A 16,037-nucleotide genomic window follows, 5' to 3' on the forward strand; every position below is an offset into this window, starting at 1 on the left:
AAAAACACCAGGTTTAAAACCCAAGCTGAAAACTCTGCTGTTTAATAATGAAACACAGCAGTTGCCTTTCAGCTCCTAGAGTTTTTCTAGTAATAAGTAAAATCCTGACTGCAGCAAGACAAGTTTTGGGAAGCTTCCTCACAATCACCAAGTTTTACAGGACAGGAATTTGCCCTCCCAATGCAAATGTGGGGGTGATAAACTCTTTTTCCTCACACAACTGGTATGACAGTAAGATGTAGAACTGCATTAAAGCCATCACAGTCCCTTTCCAGGGATGACACTGTCTTCTAGTCTGGTGATCAAACACAGAGTTTGTGAACAATCAGGTCAAAATACCTCAAGTGCCACAGGTTCCCCGTGTTCATCCTTGTTGGTGGAAAACTGGAATATTAATTGGGCTGGTTTAGCCTTTCTGCAGCAAACTCTTGCCACTTAAAAGCATCTCACAGTCAAGGGTCATTCCAAAGAATGAAGATGCATTATTGTTGGAGAAGCAGAAGTGCATGAAGGGGAAGTGAGCACTTTAGATCCTGGCCCTCTGATCACGTAATGCCGCTCACACTGCTAATCTGAACATTTGTCAGGGATGTGAGACAGTCTAACGCCCATTCTTGCTAGGCAAGGCAGGGACTACCAGCAGCCAAAACACAAATTTAAGGACTATTAATAACTTAATTTCCAAAGGCAGTTAGCATTTTTATTTGTGGCGAAAATTTAGTTGCTTTGTACGCTTTTCTGCAAAAACAGAACTTGTCTGTAGTAGGCTAGGAACCAGGTATGACCTCATTTGGGCTCTAAATCAATGATGCAAACTTTTCAGGGCAGATATCCAGTGATTCAAGATCCACAATATGACAGGATTTTTGCCTGCATGCTACCAAAAGCCAAAACACGCTTTGGGACTGTTTGACAGCGTGTGTGATTTAGGCAGCCCAAGCACTGTGCCCTGAAACCAACACCACTCACAGTTACATCACATAAGCACACTGCTTCTTAGAAACACTTGCACTCTCCATTTTCATCTACTTAAGGGGAAGTGGTAAGGCTCTAAGTCTCACAATCAAAGTACTGGTTCACCTCATGAGGACAATTTATTTTTTACTTTCTGTACAACTGTATAAGGCAACTCCAACATGCACTTTTATTTAACTAAACATAATCTGCTGGTAACAAAATGTAAGACCTCTTTAAAACACTCTGTGTTGCTTCCAGCAGCGTGCAGCTGGAGTTATACAAATGACTGCATCCCCCCGTGCTACTTTCTGACGTGGTGTAAATTGGCATAATTCTGCTGAGTCCTGTTGATTTACACCAAAGGGTGGCTGATCCACATAGTTTCAAGCTTTGAAACTGAGACACAAAAATACATTTGATATGCCCCACCTGAGTAACACCCGAGGCCAACTACTGTCATTTGGGCAGCACGTCCCCTCACAGTCCCCTTTCCCTGCCTGCCAGTCAAGCCCAGCACCAGAGGGGTCCCTTTGGGCACCTAAACCCTGCTTCACAGGAAGCTGTAACTACCTCATTAAGGGCTTTAATCACTTAAAAATTGCTAGAAGTAGCAAAGGGAAAAAGCATGTAAGTTCCTCTCTTAAATGTAATTAACGTGTGATGTTCTGCTCTTGACTAGAACAATTACACAGGTAGGACTTGAAGTTTCAAAGCCCTCCTCGTCCTGATGCCTCAGAGCATTCCAGCTGAATACTGTGTTGTTTACTCCTTAACTTTTAACTGAGAGGCCCTGAAATATAATCAATGCTCACTTTTGAAACCCTACAATTTTAATTACCATTTTCAGAAACCCTCTATCACATGTTTTATGTACAATCAATGCTGACCCATAAAGGGAAAGCACTTTCACATTTTGGTGTACTCGAAGTTTGCTCTTTAAAAAGAAAACAATCAATTACTGATCATCTAACTGCCTGTGTGCACATCTATTGCTCTTCTATTATTGCAGATTAGACATGATTACGTCCCAAGAAAGCAAAAATGCCATAAAACTCCACTTCTGGTTTGTTCAGTATAAGAATTTATTTTTGTTCTTACTTACAATGATAGATTTGGGGTTTCTTTAAACCTAAACAAAGCACTGTTCCCTGTGTAGCAGCTAAGGGGGGAAAAAATAATTAAACCTTGAAACAGCACAATTTGATCAATGTGTTTTGACACAGCTTCCTTCTAAATCATTCTTAATATGCTGAGATCTGAATGCATGTTGACACATCAAGATACCATTGTGTGAGAGTTGCCACGCATTGAAAGAAAACTCTTCATACACATAGCTCTGGTTTTAATATGTTGTAGCAGATCATGCCATAAGAAGCTTGTCACTTCCAGATTTTGAGTGTTTCTTTTTGTTTCATCTGAAGTGGGGGGTCAATCTGCAATCTTTTCAAAGAGGCATTACAAAGTATCAGTGAGAAAACTACTGGCTTTAAACATGCAAGAATAATGCTTTCCTAATTAGCACGCATAAATAAGAGGCACAAAAAGCCCAGTTAACAGACACTGAGAGAAAAGATGTGCCAGGACATCCACATTCTCTGCTGTTAGTTCATCAGGCTGATAAAATGCTAAAGAAAAAGCCTACCTTAAATTTCTGTTGAAAATCGTTAGCTGAAGTAGAAAAAGTAGTGTATTTTTACATAAATTGGTGTATCAGGTACATCTCAGCCAACCTGCTAAAATCAATAGCATTTACACTGGCCACTCAGAAAAGATGAACTAATAGGTTTATATTTGGGAGTAAAGACTCGAATATAGTAAGAATAAGCCCAACCTTTTCTTACTTGCTCTTGTTCCCCTCTTCAAAGGGCCTAAAACTGTTCATCACACACAGACACGTGTCTGGCAGCAGACTGAAGAACAGCCATCCTGTGGTAACATGCAAACCAGAGATTTGCACAAATATGGCCAGCTAAACTCAGAAACAGAAAGGATGTGTGAGTACATACATGCTATGGAACACTAAACTCAGCACAGAAGTTGCACAAATCTTATTACTGAAAAAAATCAGGTCACAAAAGCCAGTGTATTCTCAGAAACAAGGCATAGCTCATAGTAAATACTTCAGTATTTTTTGCTGCCCAAATGATACCCAGCTGTGTTTGAAGTCCCATTACTCCCTATCCCTAGGAAGTCAAGTGCAGCTCAACCAAAGCAGGAGACAAAGTCATTTCTCTTCAGAGGAGAAAAGAAAGAAGAAAAGGGAAATGAGAGCTTTGAAGGAAGTTTAAGGGTGAAGAAAAGGCAGCAATGGGGTCTTGGGCTGCCTGATCAGCAGGAAGGCACCAGCTCCTACCAGGAAAGGAGCAGAGCACTCCTGGAGCCACAGCAGCCTGCCTTGGCTCTGCAGTAATATTCCACTCTTTACCTTCTCCTCTTGCTCCAGCACTGAACCTTGCATGTTAATCCCTGGAATCCTCCTTATTTAATAAATGCATTAAAGTCTATTGATTTTCAGTGACTATGAAAGGTCAAGTCAAAACGAAGCAGGAACATTTTGCAATGCACAGGGCTGTAAAGAGAAAAAAATTCCTAATGAGAGTAAGTGGGTTACTGTGCAGATTGAAGAGAAACTTCAGCCAGCCAAATTCATGTTTAGTTACATGGATATAAGCAGAGAATAATTCCACGTGGGCCAAAACTTCAAACAATACTCTCTGTGCTCTTATCCTCAGCTTGTATTTGCATGCTCAGGAGACAAATTTTAATCTCAAAACCTCAGACATTATTAGTATTTGTTTAAAGGCCAGGTAAGGCTGCTCTAATCTTTCATTGTGACCTCCTGTTCAATACGGACTAGAAGATGGAAGCCCAAAGCTTCACCACCCATCTCACAGGGGAAGGGAATGAAAACTGATCCACTTCCATACTCGGGGTATCCCAGGTCAACACAGGCAATGGCAGGGAAAGGAGAAGCAAGCATGTGCCTAATGTTTACTATCGGTGATATGAAATCTTTCATACAAGGTAATTTATAGAATAGTCACATTTTCTTTTTCCAAACTTTCTCATTCCACCCAAACCTACCCACAATGAAAAATGATGCTGTGATTAGAGGCATGCTTAATTACTTTCCAGCAATAAAATTTTATGAACCAAATTTTTATCCTAGCCTGCATATTTTCTTATTTATTTTTATATATTCATAAATACGCAAAGCCATTGAGATGATTATTAATTGCAGCAGAATGCAATTAGCTGGCTTTCCACAATAGCAGTCTTTGAAACTGCAGTGTGTGTTCACTGTTTTTCTATAACCTGGCTTCAATTATTTAGCTCTTTGAGGACCCCTGTTATCATGATATAATGGATGTTCTACTTAAACAGCACCACCACCTGAAAGAAAGAACACCGATCTATTACTACATTAAGCTCAGCTGTGTAGTGAGTTGTGTCATATAATGAAACCTTCACAAAACTGACCAGCTGCAGAGCCTCACACTGCTCACAATGTTATCAAGTCACACTCCTTTTGGCCACAAAGTTGTCACCTTTTCCTTCCCCCAAATAATTCCTCTTTAATCTTTTCTTAGACTTTTACACCACTGCTACTTAATTTCCAAACTAATATTTTAAAAGGTGCTGATACAACTCTCCCATGTGCACTGGATGAAAAAGGGTTGTGCCTGCAGCGGGGAGAGACCACTTATAAAATTATGGACACTGCACACTATAAAACACCAAGAATCTCATTAGCAGACTGCCTTTTCAGGAGTTACTCCTCCAGAAGGGAAAACTCTGAAGGTCAGCAGCCTGACCTCGCTGGTGTTTACAGCACTGACTTCCCCAGCAGCCACTTACAGGATGCTTTCAGCATCTCGCTTCAGTAAGTGGTGGCAGCCTTCATAAAAGGCAGGATATTGTTACAGCTTGCAAGAACTGACATTAACTTTTAGCCTAAGTGGTAGATTTTACCTCCAAAATAATAATTTGCTTAAATCATCTTAGCTTCACCTGACCTTACTCCCATTCCATGCTCCTCCCTGCCACACACTCCTGCAGGCGTCAGTGCCCACCCCTCCCTTACAGGCGTATTACAAGAACTGAAATACTAATTTGGGAACGTTTTGCCCACTTATATTGTTATCCTCTTGATTCAACTTGCTAATGGAGAAGCAAAATTCAAGGTGATGAGAAGAGCAGAGCACAGCTATAGGGCAACACAGAGGCTGCTGAAGTGAACACTGAGCAAGGCAGCACACGGAGGGGGTGGCTCCCAGGAGGGGATGAAAGGAAGGCAATTGCCAGCCCTGCATTAAGCCAGCAGCAGCAGCAAGGCACAGGCATTTAGCCTGCACCATTCCCACAACGTGACTGCGTGGGAGACATGAAATGTGGCAAGTGCTCCTAGAATCTCCTCAAGTCTCTCTCTCTCGGGATTTGGCAGAGTTTTATTGGTTTCTGCTCTGGTAACAGCAAAGCCAAATGAAGGCACACCTGGGCAGCGGGGAGCATCAGGCTTCAAAAATTTACAGCGTCAGGGATGGTGCTGCTCCCTGCATGCAAAACACAGCTCTTACTTCTTACAGAAATTCTCAGACATTTTTCAGCCTCAGCTACGTAAAAAGCCCTTCTAAGCAGCTCACCTACCACTGGTACTCCCTCTGTGAAAAACGGAGATGTTCCCAAAATAGTATCACGTTATACAGCAGCGCTATCCAACTTTGATCCTGTAATCCCCTCCAAGAGAGGGGACCCTGGCACCAGTGCTCACAGTGCAGGAGCCACCCACAGAGCTGCAATTTCAGGATGAAGGATTTAAGGAGGTGGTTTGGGGAGCCCTGTACATGTACAGCAGGAGAGAGGACTTGTGGTGGTTCACTCTGACTTGAGATGTAAATATGCTTTTTTTCCCTTGCTGGTCAAATGACACTGATGCAGACACACTACCTCACCTGAGACTACACTTTAATTTTAGGGTTGCGTAACATTATTAAAAAACCATCATATTCCAGTCAGCTTTTTTCTTACTAATGCTCCTGGCATTATTAAGGAAGAAAAGAAATAAGAAATTAAACAAGAATAAAATCTTAAAGAAATTTTTAAAAAGGAACAGAAAGAAATTCATAGTCTTATCTGCTTGCCTTGAAGGCTTGTTTATGCATCTGCCTCTTGTTCGGGACAAATACCTATTCCACAGAAACCAGCCTTCAGAAGGGGCAAAAGGCATTCCAGTCATCATTGTATCAAGCTGGAGTTCATCCAGCCAAAATGCACGACATGAATAAATGCAGTGATTAGCTAAAAGGAGGCAAGTGAATCAGCAAACAGCATCCCTACTGCAACAGCTATTTTTTGCTGCGTAATACTATACCAAGTTTACTTTCCAGTTTGATTCATAACTTCAGAACTAATGCAGCAATTAACTACAAAATTGACAAGTACATTTTACTAGCAGCCAAGATTTTAACTTAAAAAAAAATATAACATAAAGCTCTCAAAATACTTTGAGAAATAAGGCTCTAGTAAGGGGTTAATACTGTTAAAATTGTTTGCATAGGCATATGAAAATTTAGCACATTAGGAAAGAACTAATCTGAAACCGAATGCTTTAATCAAATCCTGGTGACATAGGTTTTGCTGAAACAATTTGGAAAATCAGAGAGATTAAAGCTGAGATCCATTAGTAAGATAGCAAGTGAATATCAACATAATTTCTGCAATTTCTGCAGATTCAATTTTGAAAAGCTACAAGATTAAAACTAAGACCTACTTACAAGATGGCAAGTGAGCACAAAGTTATTACTCTTCAAATCACAGAACTTTTATATGAAAATAATCAATGAGAAATCACATTAAAGCTGCTTTTCACATTCATCAAATTATTTGGTAAAGATGCTAATAAAATTGAATCCCTCCTGGTATGATAATATGATAAATATGTTATTAAGATGTTATTATGTCATTAACAATGTTATTAAAATATAACATTATCCAGATACAAAAAACTACATTTCAAGATACCCAGTCAAAATCCAGAATCAAACTTGTAATGCAATTCAACAAAGTATTATTAAATTAGGCCCAACTGTGGAACAAGAGAGTCTGTCCTGTGTGCTGGCTGTTCCATACCCTGGCAGGTCGGGATGCTGCCGGGAAATGAGCCAGGCTGATTACTGTTATAAGAAATCTTTTATTTGGCTCTTCAAACCGCTGATGTCAGCTCCTTCCAATCCTAAAAGAACCCACGTTAGATTACAAATAAGGAGCACAAACTGAAGGATTACAAGTAGGAATGAAGGAGAACTAAACCTATTAGTCGAGTAGGAACACAAATTTTTCAGTAGGGCAATTAAGTGTATCAGATGATACAGAGCAAGAAAAAGGTGGGGAACTTCCTCTGGGATCATCAGCAGAGGGTGGGAATGGGCTACTGAGGTCTCAAATTCAGCTTCTCCCCCTGCCCACCAGGCACAGACAGCAGTGCAATAATCCCTAATCCAGACCCCAAACCCCCACACAATTCCTGCTTCCCCCCTTTACCTTGCTGCAGAGCAAAAATCCAAATATACAGCAGTGGGGAGCCTAAACAGACAGGTACAAATCACCTGGAAAGATACACCATCTAACAGCTAAGATAAAAAGGTGATCCTGATTTCTCAGCAAGCAAAGGAAAGCAGCTGCTTCAGGCCCCAGAGCAGCAATCAGATCCCCACTGGTGGAGCCCAAAGCTTACAGCAGTGCCTGAGCAGCCTTCCTGCTGCCCAGGGATCCTTCTGCTCGCCTCAGACCACAGCAGCAATTTGCAATGAGAGCATATTCTGCAGTTTATAAAGTGTCTGATAATTCCAGCGCTCCCTGCCCTCCAGCCTGAGATCGCAGATTTTTCTGTGATTCTAATAGCACTGAATTAAGACAGAGGTTCTGGCTGGCAGCCTTGATTGACCTTTTTAAAGGCCTGAAATAGATTTAAACTCAAAGTCCCTGGCAAAGGAAGCCTGGCAGGCTGCTTTACGTGGCCAAACAGGGCTCAGACACAGCAACACCCCCACAGACCAGATAGGATGAAAAGGGCAAGTCTCTTAAAATATGGCTCTGACTTTGAAATTCAGATGACAGGGCTTCTGTGCATACAGTATTTGACAGTACTGTAACACAGCAGCTCTGGTCACCCCTTGAAAAAAATTAATCAAAGTTTCCATAAAGACAAGTTTTTCCAATTCTGCCTTCATAACTTTGCTGAAGGGGTCCATGGGTTCCAGAGCCTTTAGAGGGAACAGGCAGGCAGAAGCAAAAGTGTCAACTCCTGCAGCCCAGAGCTAACAAAGTGAGTTTTCACCTCCTTTTTTGTTTTTAAAGTGCATAATTAAATAGAATGCATCAAATACAGCCATGAAGCAAACAGAACTCAGAACGTATAGCTGAGCACAGAATAATTAGTCATAAAAAAGTCAGCTTCTCAGAAAAGTAACATAACTGGATTAGGCAACTTTATTAAAACTTCAGAGGAGGGAGGGTTGATATGATGATTTAAATATTCTTACCCAAATTAAACTTGAAAACCCTGCAGTACATAGCAGAGATGAGCAGTGACCAGCACAGCTGTCACAGGGCAGTTCTGTGCCTGTCAGACCCCCCCATGGCACTGCTGCTCCATCACTGCTCCACCTCTGCTCCATCACTGCTCCAAATGCACAGTCATTTAAGGACATAAAATATTCAGGGGAATGTAAAACATCCAAGTGAATCACTACACTGTGCAGCCCTGTGCAGAATGCCCCCAGGGATTTCTCTTCTGACTGTCAGTTTAAGCCACAGAGGAAGATGAAGAAGGCCAGTGAAAAGGCCAAGAAAGTCATGGTCAGCTGTGGAAAGGAGCACAATGTCATGAACATGGTGCTTCTCTCTAAACACAGAGCAGGGAGTGGGGCAGCCACCACAGCAGGGACTGCTCCAAGCACCTTCCTCTCCCCAGTGTGACTGGAGCAATGACACCCAGACACAGGCAGAATTAGCACAGCTGTTTCACAGAGCAAGGCACCCTGGAGCTGAACTGGAAAACTACAATGATATAAAACAGGATGTTTGATTACCTCGAGCCTGACACCTCGCTTTTGCTGTGCAATCTTCCACTTTACCAACCCAAGTTGAGAGCTGAGGAAGCCCTAAAACAAACCTGCAAGGAAACCACCTAAAAACCATCACACACCAATAACAGAACAAATTTAATTCCGTGTCAGGAAGAGATGAGAAAGGGCAAATATAATGGGAAACTACTGTTTCACACCAGCTTGTGAAACACCCAGCTGTGTCAGGGAGAGAGGACTGTGCAACTGCATGGGGTATTCACTGCCACTTTGACACCTGAATAAAAACCCATCACTTACAGGATCACACTGTTCCGGTTATCTTTTAATTTACTGTGTTTTTAAATCACCCCTAAATCACCACATTATCACTTCAAAGCACAAACCTTAGTTCTTTTATACCTTACAGCAGCAGCACGTGCACACTGTACACATGTACCTGGTCCCTTGTGTGCTTCCCATCATAAATAAGGTTATTAGAGCAGCTCTTCACTCACAGCTCAGGGCCACACTGTACCAAGCCCTGGACAAACAAGCAGAATAGCCTCTGTCCTGAGCAGCTCCCCACCTCATCACCTGCTCCTGTCCACATTCATCTTACGTTCCTATTCCTGTGCCTGTTGCAGCATCCAACATTACCGGTACTTAACAGCAACTTTACCTCATTTTGTCTAATTTGAAATCTCAGATGAAAAATTTTACAAAAAAGCAACTAAGTTTTCAGCAACTTCTGTTTTCAGAAGGCTTTGAACTGAGTGAAATCCATTTAAAAAACAAAGACAAAAAGCCTAGAGGGCATGGACTGCAAAAAAAATTAATAAATAGAGGCTGTAACAGAATCACATGACAAATGTAACTGAAGCCAGCACCACTGAATGAGTAAAAACTACCCAGCAAAAAAGATTCTGTAAGGGTAAAAATGAAGTGTGATAGTCCTGTCACCTTTGGGGCTTCAAGGGATGAGTAATGAAAAGTCCTGGATTAGAGCTCATAGAACACGGGGCTGAAAGGGACCTCCAGAGGTCATCTATTCCATCCCCATACCCCAAGGCAGGAGCAGCTCTACAGGTATCATTCCTGACAGATGTTTTTCTAACATATTCTTAAAGACCTGCAATGATGGAGTTGCCACAACCCCCATAAGCAATCTACTGAAGTATTTCATCCTAGAAAGTTTCTGTCATGAAAATAAATCTCACCTGCTGCAACTGAAGCCCATCATTTCTCACCTCATCTCCCATGGACAAGGAGTGTGCTCCCTTCCCTGTGCAGCAGGAGAACAAGGCAGGAATGTCCTGAGGGACCCAACCACAGGGTTTTAATTTTTGCCACTGCTGCTCCCTCTACTCTATTTGGTTTGTAATCCTGACTTTTTGGACAGCCTATTGAAAGTAACGTTGTGGCAACGAGATAGCAATTTTAACTGATCTGTCCTGTCTACGGATGGTTACTCTTGAGCATAGGAGGGCATGGACTTGTTGAAGTCAGTCCAGAAGAGGCCATGAAGATGATCCAGAGGGCTGAAGCACCTCTGCTGTTAAAACAGGCTGACAGAGTTGAGGTTGTTCAGGCTGGAGAAGAGAAGGTTCTGGGGAGACCTTCAAGTCCCTTCCAGTGCCTAAAGGGACTCAGAGCACTGGAGAAGGACTTTGTAAAAGAGCAAATAATGATGGGGCTATGTAATGGTTTTCAGTTGAAAGAGGGTAGGTTCAGCTGAGATAGGAAGAAATCCTTCCCTGTGAGGGTGGTGAGGCCCTGGCACAGGGTGCCCAGAGAAGCTGTGCCTGCCCCATGCCTGGAAGTGTCCAAGGCCAGGCTGGACAGGGATTGGAGCAACCTGGGATAGTGGAAGGTGTCCCTGCCCATTGCATGGGAGCTGGAATAAGATGAGCTATAAGATCCCTTTCAGCCCAAACCACTTTCTGACTCTGTGTGGATCCTCTCTTCTCTGTAAAGATAAAGGGAGAATCATGTTTCTTCCTCCCAAGACCACAGTGCTGGTAATTCTATGAGGATATCGAGTCCAGCAATTCTCATCTCTTTGGCCCTTTCCCTTTCAAGTCACAGGCCAGTAGATAACATTGAAAATTGGGAGGAGGGAGGAAGCAATAAACAAAAGAGAGAGGCAGCTGTTGACCATGTTTTCAAGGGACAAGTCTCTAGGTAAACACAGGGAAAAAACCAAGTTCTCCAGTCAACTGAAAGCTGTTGGCTGGATGCAGATAGTGCCTGGGAAATTACAATGGATTGTGTTATACAGGAGCCCTTGTTTGACCTGTAATATCATGGCATTAAGAATGAGTTCAGTATGCTTTTGAGAGCAAGGAAGCAGGAGCTGGTGAAAGATATATTCTCTTAATAAACACAAAATTATAAGCCAGTTCTTTCTGGGTATTTATACAAGACAGAGACATCATGGGAATGAAAGCCATGGTGGTCTTTTTATTTGTTTGGTGAGCTTTCTTTGTGCATTCAAATCCAAACCTTCACATCTTCAGGCTGCTCTCTGCAAATACGTGGGCAAGCATCTTTCCTAGGATGAGAGCTCAGGTTTTTGATTTATCACATCACTCTGACACCTAAGCTATTTCTAAAACCAATGAATATCTTGGAATTCATAACATCAGTACAAGCTCTACCAACAGGGGACTTCCTAAGGGTATCTCTGACTCAAACAGTACTTTTTTTTTGTTTATTAATCCAATGACCTGCTCTGTTTCCTAATGCCAATTAAATATCCAAGAAAAGAGAAGAAGGAGGGATGTAAAAGTTGTTACACTTCCCTTATGCCTTCCAGCCAAAAGCTTGTCCCCTTTTCTGAGCCTTTTATAGTCTAGGCAGGTCTCACCACCATCACCAGCCAAGGGAGAGCTCTTGCCTAAGGAACTGTCTGCCTAAACTCCTCAATTTATTAGAGCTTACAGACATCAGGGAGCAAAGAGGTGCAGTCAGCAAAGATAAGTTGAAGAAAGAAAATAAAAACCATCCATTATACACACAAGCCTTGACTACACAATTGAAAGTTATGCAAAATGAAGGGCCCTGATTAATCCTTAATGATACCACGTATCTCTTAAAAGCAATACATTCACTTTATCAATCTGAAAGTCACAGCCAAGATGATATGGTCACTCAATCCCACAGCTTCAAAGCACACAATAACAGGTTTCCCCCCTTCTGGATCAGTTCTTTTCTCTGATCTCTTTAGGTACATTGACTTAGTGCAATTAAGAATACACACTTAGCAGAATCGAAATTAATGGACCTCCTTCTTTTAAGAAGTGCCTGGCTCTCTAAGCAATCCCAATGCCAAACTCCTTAGTATGGAAAAATTTCCATTCAAAGTAATGGGAATACAAAACACTTTAGTCTTGGCCCTTTGGGATGGATTTTTAGAAGAAAGCTGCTTCTATTTCAGTACCAAAGCAAGTAGCCAGACTTTGCTAAGCAGTAACTACTTCCGTGCTCACCACGTGCTAAGCCCTTACAAAACGTGTAAAAGGAAGTGGGTTTAAATGTGCTGCCAGACCTGTGGTGTTTAACGACTGATCTTGAGTCTTCTGGGGAAAAAAAGAGGAGGAAGGAAACAAAAACCTAACTACTTCGAGTCTGCTTTCCTTGCTTCAAAGTGGACTTCATTCACTCATCCAAAAATCAGACCTGCCCTACTGTTCCAGCTAATAAAATAAGAAAAATTGCTGTTGCCATGAAGACATCTATGGGAGCTTGCATACCACTCATCAAAATTTTAACTGGATATTGACATGCTCAAAATTAGATGTTGTTTCTAAAATAATTTAAAAAACCCAAAACACAAGACTCCTGCCATGTTCTCTGACCTCTTTTCAGTCGAGACTTGCCTTTGAGTCAATTATGTCTTTTAATTAACAACTAGTCTTTCGAAAATTAACAAAGGAAAGCAGTACTAAAGGCTATGGATGTTACAAAGAGAAACAAGAATAATGTTGTTAGGTTTTTGCTATGCTAGATGAGACATTACTGTGCCAGAGGCACAAGTAATGGAACTGTACTTTTATATAAATCTCCTTTCTTTGCTTGGATTATTTTAAATGACTCCACTAGAGTGCATATTAACCTAGCCACCAACCTTCCTGCAGTCAGCTTTCTTTTTACAGTTTATTAGGAACACAACCACTGTGGAATCACCAAAGGATGGTGAATATCGTCACAGTCTCCCTTTGTTACACAAGCAGAATGGCCATGCAAGAAATTGAACACAAACAAATTCTGGGAGGCAAATCTTCTGTCCTTGTCACCATAAATTCAACTCTTTACGTCAGATGTGACATACGAGCAGAGTTCACTCGCTTTCAGTACAGCAGCAGCTCCCTTGGCCTTGGCCAGAGGTTACAAGGGACAAGCACCTGAGAACTGCAGCTATTTTCTTGCCCTCTCCTTGCTGAGTTGACTTCTAAATGCCTTTTTTCAGAAGCTGGAGTTCACACTGTGACTGGTCAAGCTAAAACAGACCAGGGGTCAAGTCAAGAAGCACACTCCGTATTTCTCAAAAACGCCTTTCACTGTTCCTTCCTGATTTTACCCATTTGTTCCTGCTCTATCCCAAAGCTGTGCCCAACTGACCAACCACGCAGTTACACTGCTGCTAAAGGGGTCAATATTGCCCTTCATTTTCTCATACTAAAGTTACACCTTGCAAGGCTTCACTCTCCCAGAAAAGTATGACTGTGTGAACACATGACAATATTCCAAACCAACAGCTAAGTATCTTATCACTTTCTCTTCCAGTATGTTGCATTCAACACTTTTCTTAATTTCCCTACCCTAGAGCACAGATAGCAGCATCCTACTTACTCTGCGAGGGAACAGGGGAAGTTCAGCATTTAGCAATGGTGAGAAAATTGGTTTAGATCCCTGAGGGAAGGTGCTACAGAAGTGCATTCAATTGAGTTGTAATTCAATCCAGTTTGCTGAAGCTGAAAGAGAGCAACTTTCAAAGGGAAAGCCAGCATTTATTTTATTTTTTATACGTGTGTGTACATATATATACACACACGTACATAAAAATAGTTTTATATAAACATATGTATGTTTATACAATGTATTTTGGTTTTATGTGTTGGCATACATATATATACATACATCTATACATACAAATACACACAGAGCCTTAAAATTTTGAGAAGTGAAATTTCTAAGGAGAGCACTAGAAGGAAAAGGTTAGGGTAAGGCAAGTTCTGCCAGGCATACAGAAGCATACACTGTATGGAAAAGAACAGTTAAAGGGATTTTCTTCTACTATCATCATTTTTTTTCCTCAGGATATGAACAAAACAAAATCAAAGCAATTAAATCATTACCTTGAGGAAAAAACCCTAAGTAATTTTGCTTAATCCTCTGAGTTGCTATGATGAATACACCTAATTTACTTTGACTAAGAGAAAATGTATTTTTTCCCCCAAAGCTGACAAAGATCGAATTCAAAGAAACCAAAGTGACTCCCACAGTACTTTCCTTAAAAGAGAGGAAAAAAATAGCCCCTGCTGTGTAATTATCTAAAGATAAACAACCAGGAAGGCCCATTGTAAGGTGTACCTGTGATTTTTAATGCTGAAGAGCTTCCAAAGGGGAGAGCCTGCAACAAGTGCTCCCCACCGTTCACCTCAGACTTCTGCATAGGGCAAACTGCAGGGTGAGGAGCTCTGTTCTCCCATTTCAACTCTGCAGGATCGGTATTTTGTCCCTGGAAGTTCAGTTCAGTGTGAAAACTCACCAGCTACCCTAAACAAGGCAGAAGAACAGGTTCAGACAAGCAAGTTACGTATCAGCTCCTCTCTGACCTCCAGTACCCTGGAAAAATTGGGTGGATGAAAGAGCCACTGGTGCCAGCAGATCTCCCTGAGCTCCTCAGCCTTGGCAGAATTCTAGGGGTGACTTTACGCACGGATGAACTGTTCTGGAACAATCTTTCAAATGCAGCTGACACAAATAGGCTTTCTTCCAATACTAGGGAAGCGTGTCCCAGATGTTTGTTTCTCTGAATACGATTCCTGCCAACAGCCCGGTGATGTTTCTGGAAGGGAGTGTCTATCTAAGAATGGTGCAGGGGTCAGTTAAGTCTTGGGAAAACGTGAGTAGGTGGGGAGCATCCAGAACCACTTTCCAGGCCAGACTCTCTCAGGGGCACTCCTGTAGAAATGTGGGCACGTTTTTGTGGGATGCCAAAGAGCTGAGGAAGCAAGAGACTCCTTTGTATCTGGGAGAGATTGCTGAGCTAGGACCCTTCCAGACTTCTTGGTTTAACATTTCAACACTTAGCGATGCACATTTCCACAGTGATAAAGACGAGCATTTTCACCATTTTTTACATGTACCAACTAAACACATATCTTCCAGATATGTTTCAGAGCAAAATGGCATCAGTGTTTGTACCCAGGAATTCAGCAAAGGACAGGACAGATGTGAAGTAAGGGCAAAAGCTGCCAAAGGTTAATCTCTGAGATCAAAGGGAATGGTGCCATAGGGGACATCTCTGCTCAATCCCTGAAATCTCGCCACTTTGCACTGAGATTTAGTGCCATATGTACTCAGCAGTACATACAGTGTTGACAAAGCTTTTCTTTTTAAACAAATAAAGGCCACAAAGTACAGATTTCCTTAACTCTCATGGGGCTTCAATTATGCAGTGCTGCATGTACCATGTAAGCATATTTCCAGAGCTTTAGCACTTGACATTTTGAGATAAAATGTCATGAATAGTATTTGTGAACCTCTCTCCATCTTTGCCCCTCCGCCCCTCCACTTCGACTTGAAATCTCTCAAGGCATCAGACCACTGCTTCGAACTATCCCTTTCCTTTTCTTTCCTCAAATTCAGGATCAAAAACCAAACAGACTTTAAAGGTATCTTGCAAACATTTTGCTCTAAGTCTCATTTCAAGAGCTTTTCTTCTCTAGTCTGCCCACTACTAAGCTAATCAATGATTTTTCTGCTCGTTAAGCACTGCTGGTAGAATCG

The 16,037-nt window shown here is 41.7% G+C and overlaps 1 protein-coding gene across 1 annotated transcript in view; it reads right to left on the reverse strand.

Moving 5' to 3' along the window:
* The window catches only part of SGCD (sarcoglycan delta), a 308,053-nt gene that overhangs the window by 258,786 nt on the left and 33,230 nt on the right, over nt 1–16,037 (reverse strand). The gene's annotated exons all lie outside the window — the stretch shown is intronic.

This window comes from Corvus cornix, chromosome 13 (genome assembly GCF_000738735.6).
Source record: "Corvus cornix cornix isolate S_Up_H32 chromosome 13, ASM73873v5, whole genome shotgun sequence".
In the NCBI taxonomy this organism is placed as follows: domain Eukaryota; kingdom Metazoa; phylum Chordata; class Aves; order Passeriformes; family Corvidae; genus Corvus; species Corvus cornix.